A 16048-nucleotide genomic window follows, 5' to 3' on the forward strand; every position below is an offset into this window, starting at 1 on the left:
GCTTCGCCTTTATAGCCCAGGGAGACAAAGAAATGGCAAGGGTCCAGAGAAAAAAACGAAAATAAAAAAGCACCCGCTTCATTCCTGTGTAGTCAGTAAGTCCTGTTTTTCCAGCTAGTGATTTACCAGCTGTGTCTTAACCACAGTACGGGTTTTGACAGGGTTTACGCATAGAACCAGTCCTCCTTTCTTTTGCACACTACTGGGTCATATGGTGGCGCCATTATGTAATGCTTAGGAATAGTTGTTTCATTCCTGCAAGTAAAAGTGAAAAGGTCTGATTAACGTTAAGTACTAACAGCGTATACGTTTGAGATTAGATCAACAGCAAGCTATTCCATCAAGAACTTTGCATCAAAGCTGCATGAGTGAAGAGACTAATAAACATTCTCTAGCTACGAAAGACTACTAAGCATTTTCCATTATATCAAGGGTTATATCAAACATCTTTCCAACTATCCAGCTATCAACATAACAAAACAATGCTCAGGGATCACAATGCAGTGAAACTCTGCTCCCAGCTCTCAGCTTCCTTCCTTCAGATGATGAAATCAGCCACTACACAATTGAATGCTAAGTCACCTTTTCTAAGTTAAAAATCTTAAGGAAAGGAATGCTTCTTCAGAAAAAATTTTTTTTAACTCATTAAAGATTTTTTATGTCGTATCTTTGTTCATCTGAATGAATTCTATGACTTCCCTTCTTTTAAAACGTGTACCTGAATTTCTTTTCAGATATATTGCTATGGCTCAAAAGTGAGTCCTCAAGTGATACACACAAATACAATCAGTACACAAAGACCCAATCAGTAGACACCAGGATTTTGAGAAGAGAAAAAAATTATTTAGCAAAGGCTAGTGTCATAAAGACAGAAGGATGGTATTTTCCTCAGATCTGACTCCCGGAGTTGGAAAAGAGAGAGATATTAATTGAGTTAAACAGAGAAGTGGGGATTAGGGATGCCAGGAATATTGGCCCATTCGGATTGGCTAGTAAACATTTAAATTTAGTATCATAAATTGGCTCTTTCCATTGGCTATGTCTACATTTAAATTAGGGACTGCAAGTTGGTTATTATCATTGAGTGATGGGTTTTGTTATGTTGAGGAGTGGGTTTGTGCTGTTGCCAAAATTTATGATGGTGGATCTCTTACTTCCTTGCAGGTCCAAGATTCCTCTTTCCTATTGTTTCTTCAAACTTTGGTTTCGCTCACAGGGAATTTTATGTCCCAGGGTTCATTTTGAGTTCAGGCTTTTCTTATGGCACATGCTTTCAGCATTAAAGAAATAAGATAGATGGGTCACAGTTCAGTGAGTTACAAAAATTAAAGATATATGCTTCTAACTACAATACAACATATCAGAAAGGTAGAAAGCATTTAGATAATGATTCAATAACCATAATTATATTTGCTGATGCTCCATTATAGGACCTTTTTTTGTGGGGGTGGGGGTGCATGGTCTGGGAATCAAACCCATCCCCTATAGCATCTTATTCCACTAATTTTACTGTCTCTCCTTGTTTTGAAAATTCATACTTACATAATGTATAGACTTTTCAAATGACTTCATTTACTATTACTCTCCACACCAACCTTGATTTCCATTTTGAAAATACATACCTGAATTAATTTTAAAATATATACTACTGACCTCTTTTGGTTTGTTTATTTCTGTGGATCCCAAAATAAGTCCTGGACTAAGTCTTTAGGGACTAAAGAATGTACACATCAAAAATCACATTCAAGTCTTAACCCACAATTCCTCTGGTATGAATCCAATTGTCAATAGGAATGTTGAAGATGTTCTTCTTTAAGTTAAACTGTAGCAAATCCAAATGAGGGTGGACATCATTAACGTGGCAATATAAGATATCCCCCCACAGACATGACTCCTAGGGGTGTAAAACCTTCCTGGCAACGTGGGACAGAAATCCTAGAATGAGCTGGGACTCAGCATCAAGGGATTTCAAAAACTTCCTAGATCAAAAGGGGGAAGAGTGAAATGAGACAAAATAAAGTGTCAATGGTTGAGAGATTTCAAACAGTCAAGAGGTTATCCTGGAGGCTATTCTTGCGCATTATATAGATATTACCTTTTTAGTTACAGTATATTGGACAGGCTGGAGGGAAGTGCCTGAAAATGTAGAGCTGTGTTCCAGTAGCCAAGTTTCTTGAATATGTTGTATAAGATATAGCTTTCACAATGTGTGTGATTGTGAAAACCTTGTGTCTGATGCTCCTTTTATTTATGGTATGGACAGATAAATAAATAAAAGGGGGAGCAAATGTTAAAATAAATTCAGTAGATTTAAAGACCAGAGATCAATGAAAGGGAGTAATAAGGGTTATAGAAAAAATAGGAGAAACAAAGGCTACAATACATTGGGTAAATGGACATACTAGCAATCAATGAGAGGGAGGGTTAAGGGGCATGGTATATATGAATTTTTTTCTTTTTATTTCTTTTTCTGAATTGGGGCAAATGTTCTAAGAAATTATCATGGTGATGAATATATAACTATGTGATGATATTGTGAGTTATTGATTATACACCAAGAATGGAATGATCATATGATAAGAATGTTTGTTTGTATACTGTTATGTTTAAAAATTTTTTTCAATTAAAAAAAGCTATCCCCCCACAAACTTAACCTATAAAAGAACTAATCCCGCTTTCTTAGAACTCTGGTGGATGACAGAGACTGGAGAAGGACTCTACAAATGCTGATTCAAAGAAAAAGAAAAATAATCTCCACAATCAGGAAGGAAATGTCCATCCATCCCAGACCTGTCAATCCAGATTCTTCCCCATCACTCAGTCCCACACAGCTTGAGAGTCATGCAAATGCAGAACAGCCTGGGTTCCTCCAGTCATAGATGCTAGACTATAAAACCATAAAGAGAAGTGAATTAGAACCCTACACATATCCAGGCACATGGATCCAAGCCAACAGAGACATAGGGTGGAACATAAACTGTTAAAACATGGTACATACAAAAGAGCCCCTATAGGGGGTAAGAAAAAAAAAGAGGGAGTCCACCACAGAAATGTTAGTAAGATTTCTGCACACTCAATCAGTTACTATTTGTTGGACCACCTAAGCAGCAGAATTCTCTGGAGTGCCTCTCCTTTGTGGATTGGCCCCATCTAACTCCATGGGTTAGGATAACTAAAGGGGAAGAAACTGGAAGTAGAAAATCCTCACAGAGAAAAAAAAGCGGGGGTGAACTGAACTGTTGTAAGACAGGATGGATACCAGAACTGAAAAGTGTAAGGAAAAGGCGGCACCAAGTGAAGGAGAGAATTTAAACAAATCATAGAATCTGGGGAGAAAATTCGACACAAAAATAAAAAGAACGGATCAAGATTTCTGAAGAAGGAACAGAGGAAAGGAAGCTTTCTCTTGGAGTTGAAACAACTGCACATATCCAGGCAGAGGAAAAGATGAACAAGAGCTGAGAAAATCTGAACATTTAAACGAGGATCCTCTAATGGTCTAGAAAAGCTGGACCAAGTATCAAAGAAGAGCCAGAACACAAAGACTATCAACAATACAAGCCTAGAAAAGAGGGAGAAACTGACCTTCAGATTAAATACATCAAGATAATCAGATGCCCAGACATCAACAAAAAATTACAAGCCACACTAAGAAATAGGTAGATATGGCTGAATAAAGGGAACAAATTAAAAACTTCAGAGGAAACAGAGAATTTGGAACAACTAATCAAAGAAGCTCCAAAGAATCTCCTAAATCAATTCTGGGACATGAAGGAAAATATGGATAGAAAGCTAAAGAATATTAAAAAGAAAATGCATGGGGATGTGACCAAGATGGCAGCTTAGCAATGTGTACGTTTTAGTTTGTCCTCCAGAACAACTACTAAATAACAAGAAATAGTAGAGAACAGCTCCCGGAGCCAGGTCAGTGACTCCACACACAGCATACCCCAGTCTGGAACAGCTGGACGGGCTGCGAGCCTCCCCAGAACCGTGAGTTCCCCAAGCTGTGGCAGCCGGCCCTCTCCCCGACAGGCTGCTTCCCAGAGGGGAAAGAAAGGACATTTTCCAGCAGCAGGGGCTGAACACAATTAAAGGCCTATTGTGGAATTAATTAACAAATTCTGACTACTAAAAATAGACTCCCAGCTCAGATGAACCTGGTTAAGGCGGAGGTCGCTCTTTGGGCTAACGGAAAAAGAGGAAAGGGGAGGAAACAGAGGTTTTTGTGGCTGTTTCTATGGACGCTTGGCTGCCACTGGATTCAGCAGCGGGACTTCTCAGGCTGTGACTGCCCCAGGCATAGGCAGAAACGGACTGCTTTCAGGGCTGTCTCCCACCTGTGCTTTCCCCAGGGGAGAGGTGAAGCCCAACTCAGGTGGAATCCCTCTCTCAAGGAATTCAGACCCCAGGGCTTGGCAATTTGAAGCCATTAAAACCAGCCTACAACCTCTCCTCTGTCTCCACCACGCCCTCAGCAGGGAGAGTCTGCCAAAGTTTAAGGTACTGCATCATCTTACGCTGGTGGGACCTGCAGTCAGACAAGTGCCACATACTGGGCAGGATAAGAAAAACAGAGCCCAGAGACTTCACAGGAAACTCTTTCAAACTGCTGGGTCTCACGCTCAGGGAAAACTGATGCAGGTGATTCCTTCCCCTGATAGGAGGCCAGTTTAGTCCGGGAAAACTCGGCTGGAGTCTATAATACCTACGTAGACCCTCCTAAGAGTGGGGAGGGAAAAGGTACCATACAAGCAGGGCAAGAAACAAGAAAACAAGAACTGAAAAATTATCCTCTGTTAAACAAAACCTAAGCTAGAGGTCCAGAAAAAGCTGAACTGAAGGTCAAAGAACAGATAGACAACAAATTTATCCAGCAAAAAAAAACCCTAGGTAAGAGAAGTGAAAGCAATCTCCAGAATAAACTAATTAAGGTAATTAAATGTCTAGATGCCAGTAAAAAATAACAAATCACACCAGGAAATTGAAGATATGGCCCAGTCAAAGGAACAAACCAATAGTTCAAATGAGATACAGGAGCTGAAACAATTAATTCAGCATATATGAACAGACATGGAAAACTTCATCAAAAACCAAATCAATGAATTGAGGGAGGATATGAAGAAGGCAAGGAACGAACAAAAAGAAGAAATGGAAAGTCTGAAAAAACAAATCAGAGAACTTATAAGAATGAAAGGTACAGTAGAAGAGATGAAATAAACAATGGAAACCTACAATGGCAGATTTCGAGAGACAGAGGTTAGGATTAGTGAACTGGAGGATGGAACATCTGAAATCCAACAAGATACAGAAACTATAGGGAAAAAAATGGAAAAACATGAGCAGGGACTCAGGGAACTGAATGATAATATTAAGCATACAAATATACATGTTGTGGGTGTCACGGAAGGAGAAGAGAAGGGAAAAGGAGGAGAAAAACTAATGGAAGAAATTATCACTGAAAATTTCCCAACTCTTATGAAAGACTTAAAATTACAGATCTAAGAAGTGCAGCGTACCACAAAGAGAATGGATCCAAACAGACGTTCTCCAAGACACTTACTAGTCAGAATGTCAGAGGTCAAAGAGAAAGAGAGGCTCTTGAAAGCAGAAAGAGAAAAGCAATCCATCACATACAAGGGAAACCCAATAAGACTATGTGTAGATTTCTCAGCAGAAACCATGGAGGTGAGAAGACAGTGGGATGATATTTTTAAATTACTAAAAGAGAAAAACTGCCAACCAAGAATTCTATACACAGCAAAATTGTTCTTCAAAAATGAGGGAGAAATTAAAACATTTTCAGACAAAAAAAAATCACTGACAGAATTTGTGACCAAGAGACCAGCTCTGCAAGAAATACTACAGGGAGCAGATACGAAAACACAAAAGAAAGAGGTGTGAAGAAGAGTGTAGAAATAAGGAAAATTAGATATGACATATAAAATACAAAAGGCAAAATGGTAGAAGAAAGTAATACCTGTACAGTAATAACACTAAATGTTAATGGACTGAACTCCCCAATCAAAAGACATAGACTGGCAGAATGGATTAAAAAACAGGATCCTTCTATACGCTGTCTACAGGAAACACATCTTAGACTCAAAAATAAACATAGGTTGAAAGTGAAAGGTTGGGAAAAGATATTTCATGCAAATAACAACCAGAAAAGAGCAGGAGTAGCTATACCAATATCCAACAAATTAGACTTCAAATGTAAAACAGTTAAAAGAGACAAAGAAGGATACTATGTACTAATAAAAGGAACAATTCAACATGAAGACATAACAATCATAAATATTTATGCACCTAATCAGAATGTCCCAAAATACATGAGGCAAACACTGAAAAGGGAAATAGACACATCTAACATAATAGTTGGAGACTTCACTTCGCCACTCTCATTAATGGACAGAATATCTAGACAGGGGCTCAAAAAGGAAACAGAGAATTTGAATATTACAATAAATGGGCTAGACTTAACAGACATTTATAGGACATTACACCCCACAACAGCAGGATACACCTTTTCCTCAAGTGCTCATGGATCATTCTCAAAGATAAACCACATGCTGGGTCACATAGCACGTCTCAACAAATTTAAAAAGATTGAAATCATACAAAACACTTTCTCAGAGCATAAGGGAATGAAGTTGAAAAACCAATAATAGGCAAAGTGTCAGAAAATTCACAAATAGGTGGAGGCTCAACAACACATTCTTAAACAACCAGTGGGTCAAGGAAGAAATTACAAGAGAAATCAGTAAATATCTCGAGGCAAATGAAAATGGAAACACAACATATCAAAACTTATGGGACGCAGCAAAGGCAGTGCTAAGAGGGAAATTTATTGCCCTAAATGCCTATATCAAAAAAGAAGAAAGGGCAAAAATTCAGGAATTAACTGTCCACTTGGAAGAACTGGAGAAAGAACAGCAAACTAAACCTAAAGCAAGCAAAAGGAAAGAAATAACAAAGATTAGAGCAAAAATAAATGAAATTGAGAACATGAAAACAACTGAGAAAATCAATAAAACCAGAAGCAGGTTCTATGAGAAAATCAATAAGATTGATGGACCCTTAGCAAGATTGACAAAAAGAAGAAGAGAGAGGATGCAAATAAATAAGATCAGAAATGGAAGAGTAGACATAACCACTGACCCCACAGAAATAAAGGAGATAATAACAGGATACTATTAACAACTTTATGATAATAAATACAACAATGTAGATGAAATGGACAGTTCCTAGAAAGGCATGAACAACCAACTTTGACTCAAGAAGAAATAGATGACCTCAACAAACCAATCACAAGTAAAGAAATTGAATCAGTCATTCAAAAGCTTCCCAAAAAGAAATGTCCAGGACCAGACGGCTTCTCATGTGAATTCTACCAAACATTCCAGAAAGAATTAGTACTACTCCTGCTCAAACTCTTCAAAAAAATTGAAGTGGAGGGAAAGCTACCTAATTCATTCTATGAAGCCAACATCACCCTCATTCCAAAACCAGACAAAGATATTACAAAAAAAGAAAACTGCAGACCAATCTCTCTAATGAATATAGATGCAAAAATCCTCAACAAAATTCTAGAAAGTCGAATCCAGCAACACATTAAAAGAATTATACATCATGACCAAGTAGGATTCATCCCAGGTATGCAAGGATGGTTCAACATAAGAAAATCAATTACTGTAATAATACACCATATCAACAAATCAAAGCAGAAAAATTACATGATCATCTCAATTGATGCAGAGAAGGCATCTGACAAGATTCAACATCCTTTCCTGTTGAAAACGCTTCAAAGGATAGGAATACAAGGGAACTTCCTTAAAATGATAACGGGGATATATGAAAAACCCACAGCTAATATCATCCTCAATGGGGAAAAACTGAAAACTTTCCCCTAAGATCAGGAACAAGACAAGGATGTCCACTATCACCACTGTTATTCAACACTGTGTTGGAAGTTCTAGCCAGAACAATTAGACAAGAAAAAGAAATACAAGGCATCAAAATTGGAAAGGAAGAAGTAAAACTCTCACTGTTTGCAGATAATATGATACTATATGTCGAAAACCCTGAAAAATCCACAGCAAAACTACTAGAGCTAATAAACGAGTACAGCAAAGTGTCAGGTTACAAGATCAACACTCAAAAATCTGTAGTGTTTCTATACACTAGTAATGAACAATCTGAGGGGGAATCAAAAAACGATTTCCATTTACAATTGCAACTAAAAGAATAAAATACTTAGGAATAAATTTAACTAAAGAGACAAAAGACCTATACAAAGAAAACTACAAGAAACTGCTAAAAGAAATCACAGAAGACCTAAATAGATGGAAGGGCATACCGTGTTCATGGATTGGAAGACTAAATATAGTTAAGATGTCAATTCTACCTAAACTGATATACAGATTCAACACAATACCAATCAAAATCCCAACAACTTACTTTTCAGAAATAGAAAAACAAATATGCAAATTTATCTGGAGGTGGAGGGTACCCTGAATTGCTAAAAGTATCTTGAGGGAAAAAAATGAAGCTGGAGGTCTCATGCTGTCTGACAAGGCATATTATGAAGCCACAGTGGTCAAAACAGCATGGTACTGGCATGAAGACAGATATATTGACCAATGGAATCGAATAGAGTGTTCAGATATACCCTCACATCTATGGACATTTGATCTTTGATAAGGTAGTCAAGCCAACTCACCTGGGACAGAACAGTCTCTTCAATAAATGGTGCCAAGAGAACTGGATATCCATATGCAAAAGAATGAAAGAGGACCCGTATCTCACACCCTATACAAAAGTTAACTCAAAAATGGATCAAAGATCTAAACATTAGGTCTAAGACCATAAAACAGTTAGAGGAAAATGTAGGGAAATATCTTATAAATCTTATAATTGGAGGCGGTTTTATAGACCTTACACCCAAAGCAAGAGCACTGAAGAAATAAAAGAAATAAATGGGAACTCCTCAAAATTAAACACTTTTGTGCATCAAAGAACTTCACCAAGAAAGTAAAAAGACAGCCTACACAATGGGAGACAATATTTGGAAACGACATATCAGATAAAGGTCTAGTATCCAGAATTTATAAAGAGATTGTTCAACTCAACAACAAAAAGACAGCCAATCCAATTACAAAATGGGAAAAAGACTTGAACAGACACTTCCCAGAAGAGGAAATACAAATGGCCAAAAGGCACATGAAGAGATGCTCAATGTCCCTGGCCATTAGAGAAATGCAAATCAAAACCACAATGAGATATCATCTCACACCCACCAGAATGGCCATTATCAACAAAACAGAAGATGACAAGTGCTGGAGAGGGTGTGGAGAAACAGGCACACTTATTCACTGTTGGTGGGAATGTCAAATGGTGCAACCGCTGTGGAAGGCAGTTTGGCGGATCCTCAAAAAGCTGAATATCGAATTGCCATATGACTCAGCAATACCACTGCTAGGTATCTATTCAGAGGATATAAGGGCAAAGACACAAACGGACACTTGCACACCAATGTTTATAGCAGCATTATTTATAATTGCAAAGAGATGGAAACAGCCAAAATGTCCATCAACAGAAGAGTGTCTAAACAAACTGTGGTATATACATACGATGGAATATTATGCAGCTTTAAGACGGAATAAACTTTTGAAGTACGTAACAACATGGATGGACCTTGAGAACATTATGCTGAGTGAGACTAGCCAAAAACTAAAGGACAAATACTGTATGGTCTCACTGATATGAACCGACCATCAGGAGATAGAAATAGGGTAAGATATTGGGTAATTGGAGCTGAAGGGATACAGACGTACAACAGGACTGGATACAAAAACTCAGAAATGGACAGCACAATAATACCTAACTGTAATATAATTATGTTAAAACACTGAATGAAGCTGCATGTGAGAATGATAGAGGGAGGAGGGCTGGGGACATAAATCAAATCAGAAAGAAAGATAGATGTTAAAGATTGAGATGGTATAATCTAGGAATACCTAGAATGTATAATAATAGTGAAATGTACAAGATACAATTTTTAAAATGTTTTTGCATCAGGAAGAACAAAGGAATGTCATTATTGCAGGGTGCTGAAAATAGATGGTAATTAATATTTTAAAATGTCACCTTATGTGTGAGACAAAAGGAAAAAATGTTTGTTACAAAATTTATATTTTCACTAGTGCATTTCCTAATATAACTTATGTAGATAGTTTGATTGAATGCCATAAGTACTTGGAATCTCAGGTAGGACATGAGATTTTCCTGGTTTATCCAGAGTGATGCTCCGATGAATCTCAGAGTGATTCAATCAGTGAGTGGAAAAGTAGTTGCAAAGCCCCCTTCGGGGAATGGTGAGAACGGGGAGAAATTCAACTTCCCGAAGTTGAATTCTTGATATTCTCACAAGCAGTGTGGACAACCAAAGCTATAGGCTGAGCCCCCAGTCTATGAGTTTGATGATATGAAACTTAACCCCACAAAGAATAGGTCAAGTCTACTTAAAATTTAGGCCGAAGAGTCACCCCCAAGAGAGCCTCTTTTGTTGCTCAGATGTGGCCTCTCTCTCCAGCCAACACAACGAGCAGTCTCACCAACCTCCCCCTCTCTGCATGGGACATGACTTCCAGGGGTGTGGACCTTCTTGGCAACGTGGGACAGAGATCCTGGAATGAGCTGAGACTCAGCACCAAGGGATTGAGAAAAACCCTAGAATGAGCTGAGAATTAACATCAAGGGATTGAGAGAACCTTCTCAACCAAAAGGGGGAAGAGTGAAATGAGACTATGTGTCAATGGCTGAGAGATTCCAAACAGACTCAAGAGGTTATTCTTACGCATTAAACAGATATCACCTTGTTAGTCAAGATGTAACGGAGACGCTGGAGGGAACTGCCTGAAAATGTAGAGCTGTGTTCCAGCAGCCATGTTTCTTGAAGATGATTGTATAATGATATACCTTTCACAATGTGACTTTGTGATTGTGAAAACCTTGTGTCTGATGCTCCTTTTACCTACTTTATCAACAGATGTGTAAAACATATGGAACAAAAATAAATAATAGGGGGAACAAATGTTAAAATAAATTTAGATTGAAATGCTCTCCCTAGATTTTTCAGCCCAGCCAAGCATAAGTACAATTTCTACCCAGATCACCAAAGCTTTAAAAATAGGGCGCTGAACCTGTTAAATGATGAATACATGCCATATGAAGCTAATGGCAAGTTCCGATGTAAATTATCTCCGTATTGTTCTCTGCATTGCAGATAAAAAGTCCCTTGTGTCATCTCTTTGTGCTGAGCTGCATGTAGCTGAAAACAGCTAAAACCACTGAGAAAAGTGGAACATTTAACTTCATTGAAAAAGAACTGGGTATTGCTTTTATCGATGTGTAGTGAAATGTTTTTTTAAAAAAACATTATACTGCACGCAATTTATTTTATTTGGAATCTCATTTTAAACAAGTGTTTGATTATTTTTGGACAGTTGTATTAACGGTGTGATGAATATAAAAGGCTTAGTTCCTGCACTGACAGTATTTGTGAAGTACCTAATATGAACCATGTAGTGATTTAGGACATTTACATAAATTCTATCATTTATACTTTACAACAACTCCAGAAGTCAAGTCCTATTATCCTTGCTTTGCATATGAGGAAACCAAACCATATAACTAATAACTATAGAAGAGATGGATTCAAATCCAGTGTTGACCGTGACATCCACGCTCTTTCCGCTGTATGTGTTTTTTTGACCTGAAGCAAACATTAATCCTCTATGGGTCTCTTTTCTTTTATTCTTAAATGGAGGAATTCAATGAAATATTTTCTAAGATCCTTTCTAGTTCTAAGCATACTTTTTGTGGTTACCCCTCTTTACAAAATGGATTGAAATATGCCTTTCTTCTTCAAACCCGAAAACAATCCTCCTGTTGATGAGGGTGGGGAAGTCTTCCCTGTTTCAAAGATTGGAAATAAGTTCAGAAGCTGTTTTACCATTTCCCAGTTGTCCTATGTGCTGACTTCTAGTAGTATAAAGTGGACGTAGGAAATCCCAGTTGTGCTAGCAGAGGTCCTGTATTAACGGTATTAACAAAGGCCCTGTACAGTGAAGCTCATACATTCAGGCAGTGACATATGGACTTCTCTTTGTGTGGAAGTGCAAGTTATTTATGAATTCCAAGTAGCCCCTATTTTTTTTTTTTTTTTGCCTAATTTCCTGTGCTGGTATGAAAGGATGTATGCCCCCTAGAAAAGCCATGTTTTAATCAAAATCCCATTTCATAAAGGTACAATAATCCCGATTCACTACTGTATGTTTGAAACTGTAGTCAGATCATCTCCCTGGATGATGTGATTTAGTCAAGAGTGGTTGTTAAACTGGATTAGGTAACGACATGTCTCTACCCATTTGGGTGGGTCTTGATTGGTTTACTGGAGTCCTATAAAAGAGGAAACATTTTGGAGAACGGGAGATTCGGAGAGAGCAGAGAATGCTGCGGCACCACGAAGCAGAGAGTTCACAAGCCAGTGACCTTTGGAGATGAAGAAGGAAAACACCTCCCGGGGAGCTTCATGAGCCCGGAAGCCAGGAGAGAAGAACCTAGCAGATGATGCCTTGTTTGCCATGTGCCCTTCCAGATGAGAGAGAAACTCTGACTGTGCTCACCATGTGCCCTTCCACTTAAGAGAGAAACCCTAAACTTCACTGGCCTTCTTGGACCAAGGTATCTTTCCCTGGATGCCTTAGATTTGACATTTCTATAGACTTGCTTTAATTGAGACATTATCTCGGCCTTAGAACTGTAAACTAGCAACTTATTAAATTCTCCTTTTTAAAAGCCAAAAAAAAAAAAAAAAAAGAAATGCTAGTGATCAATGAAAGGGAGGTGTAAGAGGTGTGGTATGTATAATTTTTTTTTCTGTTTTCTTTTCTTTTTCTGAATAGATGCAAATGTTCCAAGAAATGATCATGATGATGAATATGCTATGTGATGATATTGTGAATTACTGATTATATATATAGAACGGAACGATAAAAGTTAAGAATGAAAAAAAAAAAGCTTATTTATGTAGCAGAGAAGCTAACCCTACCTATAGCTATGTCTAAGAGTTACTTCCAGAGGATCGTTTTTGTTGTTCAGATGTGGTCTTTCTCTCTTTAAGTCCAACTCTGCAAGTAAAATAATTACCTTCCCCACTACAGGGGACATGACATCCAAGAGTGAAAATCTCCCTGGCAACATAGGATATGACTCCCAGAGATGAGCCTGGCCCTGGTACCATGAGATCGACAATGCCGTCCTGGCAAAAACATGGAAAAGAATTGTAGCAAATAATGTTCAGTGGCTGAGAGAGTTCAAATAGTGAAGAGGCTCTTCTGGAGGCTACTCTTAAATGCAAGCTTCAACTAGATGTTGCTAATTACCAGTCTGCCAAACCCCAACCAAAACCATTCCTGTCAGCCCTAAAGAACACCTAGGGCTGTATCTGAGATTTTACCAAGGTCCCATAGACATGATTACTTTCCAGAAACCACAACTACCAGATGGGTTCCTAGACTAGATACGTCTTGAAAATCAGAGGGCCTGGCTTCTCCAGAACATCAACTAGACCCATCTCTCTATCCCATATTATCAAAAGCCCTTTCCAATATGAAAAAGTTAGAATGGGCATAACCCAAATACCCCTAAAGATTGGGAGAAAGATCGAAGGAGAAGGTGGAGTTATAACAGAGAAGATAGGATTTAACAAATGAGTATAATACTGAATCATAATATTGATATTTCTTTTTGTTTCTATTATCTTAGAGCAGCTGGAAGGAAAAACCTAAAATTGTAGAACTGTAACCCATACCAAACTCTGAAATCTGTTCTATAATTAATTGCTGTGGTGTGTTTTGAAATCTACTGCTTTTTTGTATATAAGTTATTTTTCACAGTAAAAAAAGTAGTTAAAATGGCAAAATAAAATAAAATAAAATAAAATACACCACAGTGGTACAACAGCAGATTTGCACAGGAAGAGGAATGAATCATTGAACTAGAAGATGGGATGATAAAAATAATAGTTAATAGAACAGACAGAAAAGAATAGAAAAAGTTGAACAGTGTGTCAAGGACTTGAGTGACAGCATGAAGTACACAAACTATCTGTCACTTCTACAGTCCCAGAAGGAGAAGAGAAGGAAAAAGCATCTGAAAGAGTATATGAGGAAATAATGGTTGAAATTTTCCCAACTGTTAGGAAAGATATATATCCCAGAAGTGCAATCTACTCGAAACAGGATAAATCCTAATAGACCTACTCTGAGACACATACTAATTAGAGTATCAAATGCCAAAGATAAAGAAAGAACTCTGAAAGCTGCAAGAGAAAAGTTATTCATCACATACAAGAGATTCTAAATAAAACCAACTGCAGATTTCTCATGAGAAACCAAGGGGGCAAGAAGGCAATGGTGTCATTTATGTTACTGAAAGAGAAAAACTGCCAATCAAAAATTCTTTATCCAGAAAAATTGTCCTTCAGAAATGAGGGAGAGTTTAAAATATTCACAGATAAACAGAAACTGAGAGAGTTTGTCAACAAAAGACCTGTCCTACAAGGGTTCCTAGAATTTGCAGGTTGAAAAGAAAAGTCAGGACAGAGTGGCTTGGCATACTGTGAAGAACTGAAGATGTACAGTAAAGGTAACTAAAAGGGTAAATGCTAAACCCAATAGTCCTGTATGATCAATATACAACTGTTTTCTTTAATTCCTATGTCAGAATACAATTGAACAAGAAAACCTATATTTCCTGATAATGCATATGAAAAATTTAAAGAGATAAAGTAAGACAAAAATCACCATAAAGACAGGAAACAGAAGGAATGAGGAGCAGAGAGTGTGTATGCCATGGGTGCCAACTTAGTATCTTGTCAAATTAGCAGCTTAGTGATATAGCTTGAGTAACAGAAATCCGAGGGTAATCACAAAGAAAGTATTTTTTAAACATTTTTTAATTGTATAATATAACATATACAAAGCAAAGAAAGAAAAAGGCAATAATTTTCAAAGTACTCTTCAACAAGGAGTTACAGAACAGATCCCAGAGTTTGTCATGGGCTACCAGTCCATAATCTCAGATTTCTTCTTCTAGCTGCTCCAGAACACTGGAGGCTGTGGAACGAATATTTTTTTTAATCATCACAATCAACATTTTTTTCTTTTTTGTAATAAATAACATATATACAAAAAAGCAATAAATTTCAAAGCACATCACAATTAGTTGTAGAACAGATTTCACAGTTTGGTATGGGTTATAATTTCACAATTTTAGGTTTTAACTTCTCACTGCTCTGAGACACTGGAGCCTGAAAGTTATCAATATAATAATTGAGCAATCATATTCATTTGTTAAACCCTACCTTCTCTCTATAACTGCACCATCACCTTTGATCTTTCTCCCACTCTTTAGGGGGTATTTGCGCTATGCCTATTCTGACTTTTTCATGTTGAAAGGGGCTGTTGATAATATGGGATGGGGGATGGAACTAGTTTATGTTCTGGGGAGGCTGGGCCCTCTGCATTTCAGGACTTATCCGGTCTGGGGACTCATCTGGAGGTTGTAGGTTTCTGGAAAGTTACCCTAGTGCATGGAACCTTTGTAGCATCTTATAAATCGTCCTAGGTGTTCAATATACTTTTGTTTTGTTTTGTGCCCGTGTGCACATGTGTGTTGTTGTTTATTTGGGGGATGGGGTGCATAGTCTGGGAACCGAACCAGGGTCTCCTGCATGGAAAGTTCTACCACTGAACCACCTGTGTGCACCCAGAAAGCATTTTTAAAGTATACAGAAACAGATATGAGACAGCAATTAGTACATACATCACAAAATATCAACTACATATTAAAAGACTGCAAAAAAACAAAAGAGATACAAAAGAGATATGATGCGTTTCAGTTTGGTAATGCTGCCAGAATGCAATATACCATAAATGGGTTGGATTTTCAATGAGGATTTCTTAGTTTACAAATTTAGTTC

The sequence above is a fragment of the Tamandua tetradactyla genome, chromosome 5 (genome assembly GCF_023851605.1).
Source record: "Tamandua tetradactyla isolate mTamTet1 chromosome 5, mTamTet1.pri, whole genome shotgun sequence".
Classification (NCBI taxonomy): Eukaryota; Metazoa; Chordata; class Mammalia; order Pilosa; family Myrmecophagidae; genus Tamandua; species Tamandua tetradactyla.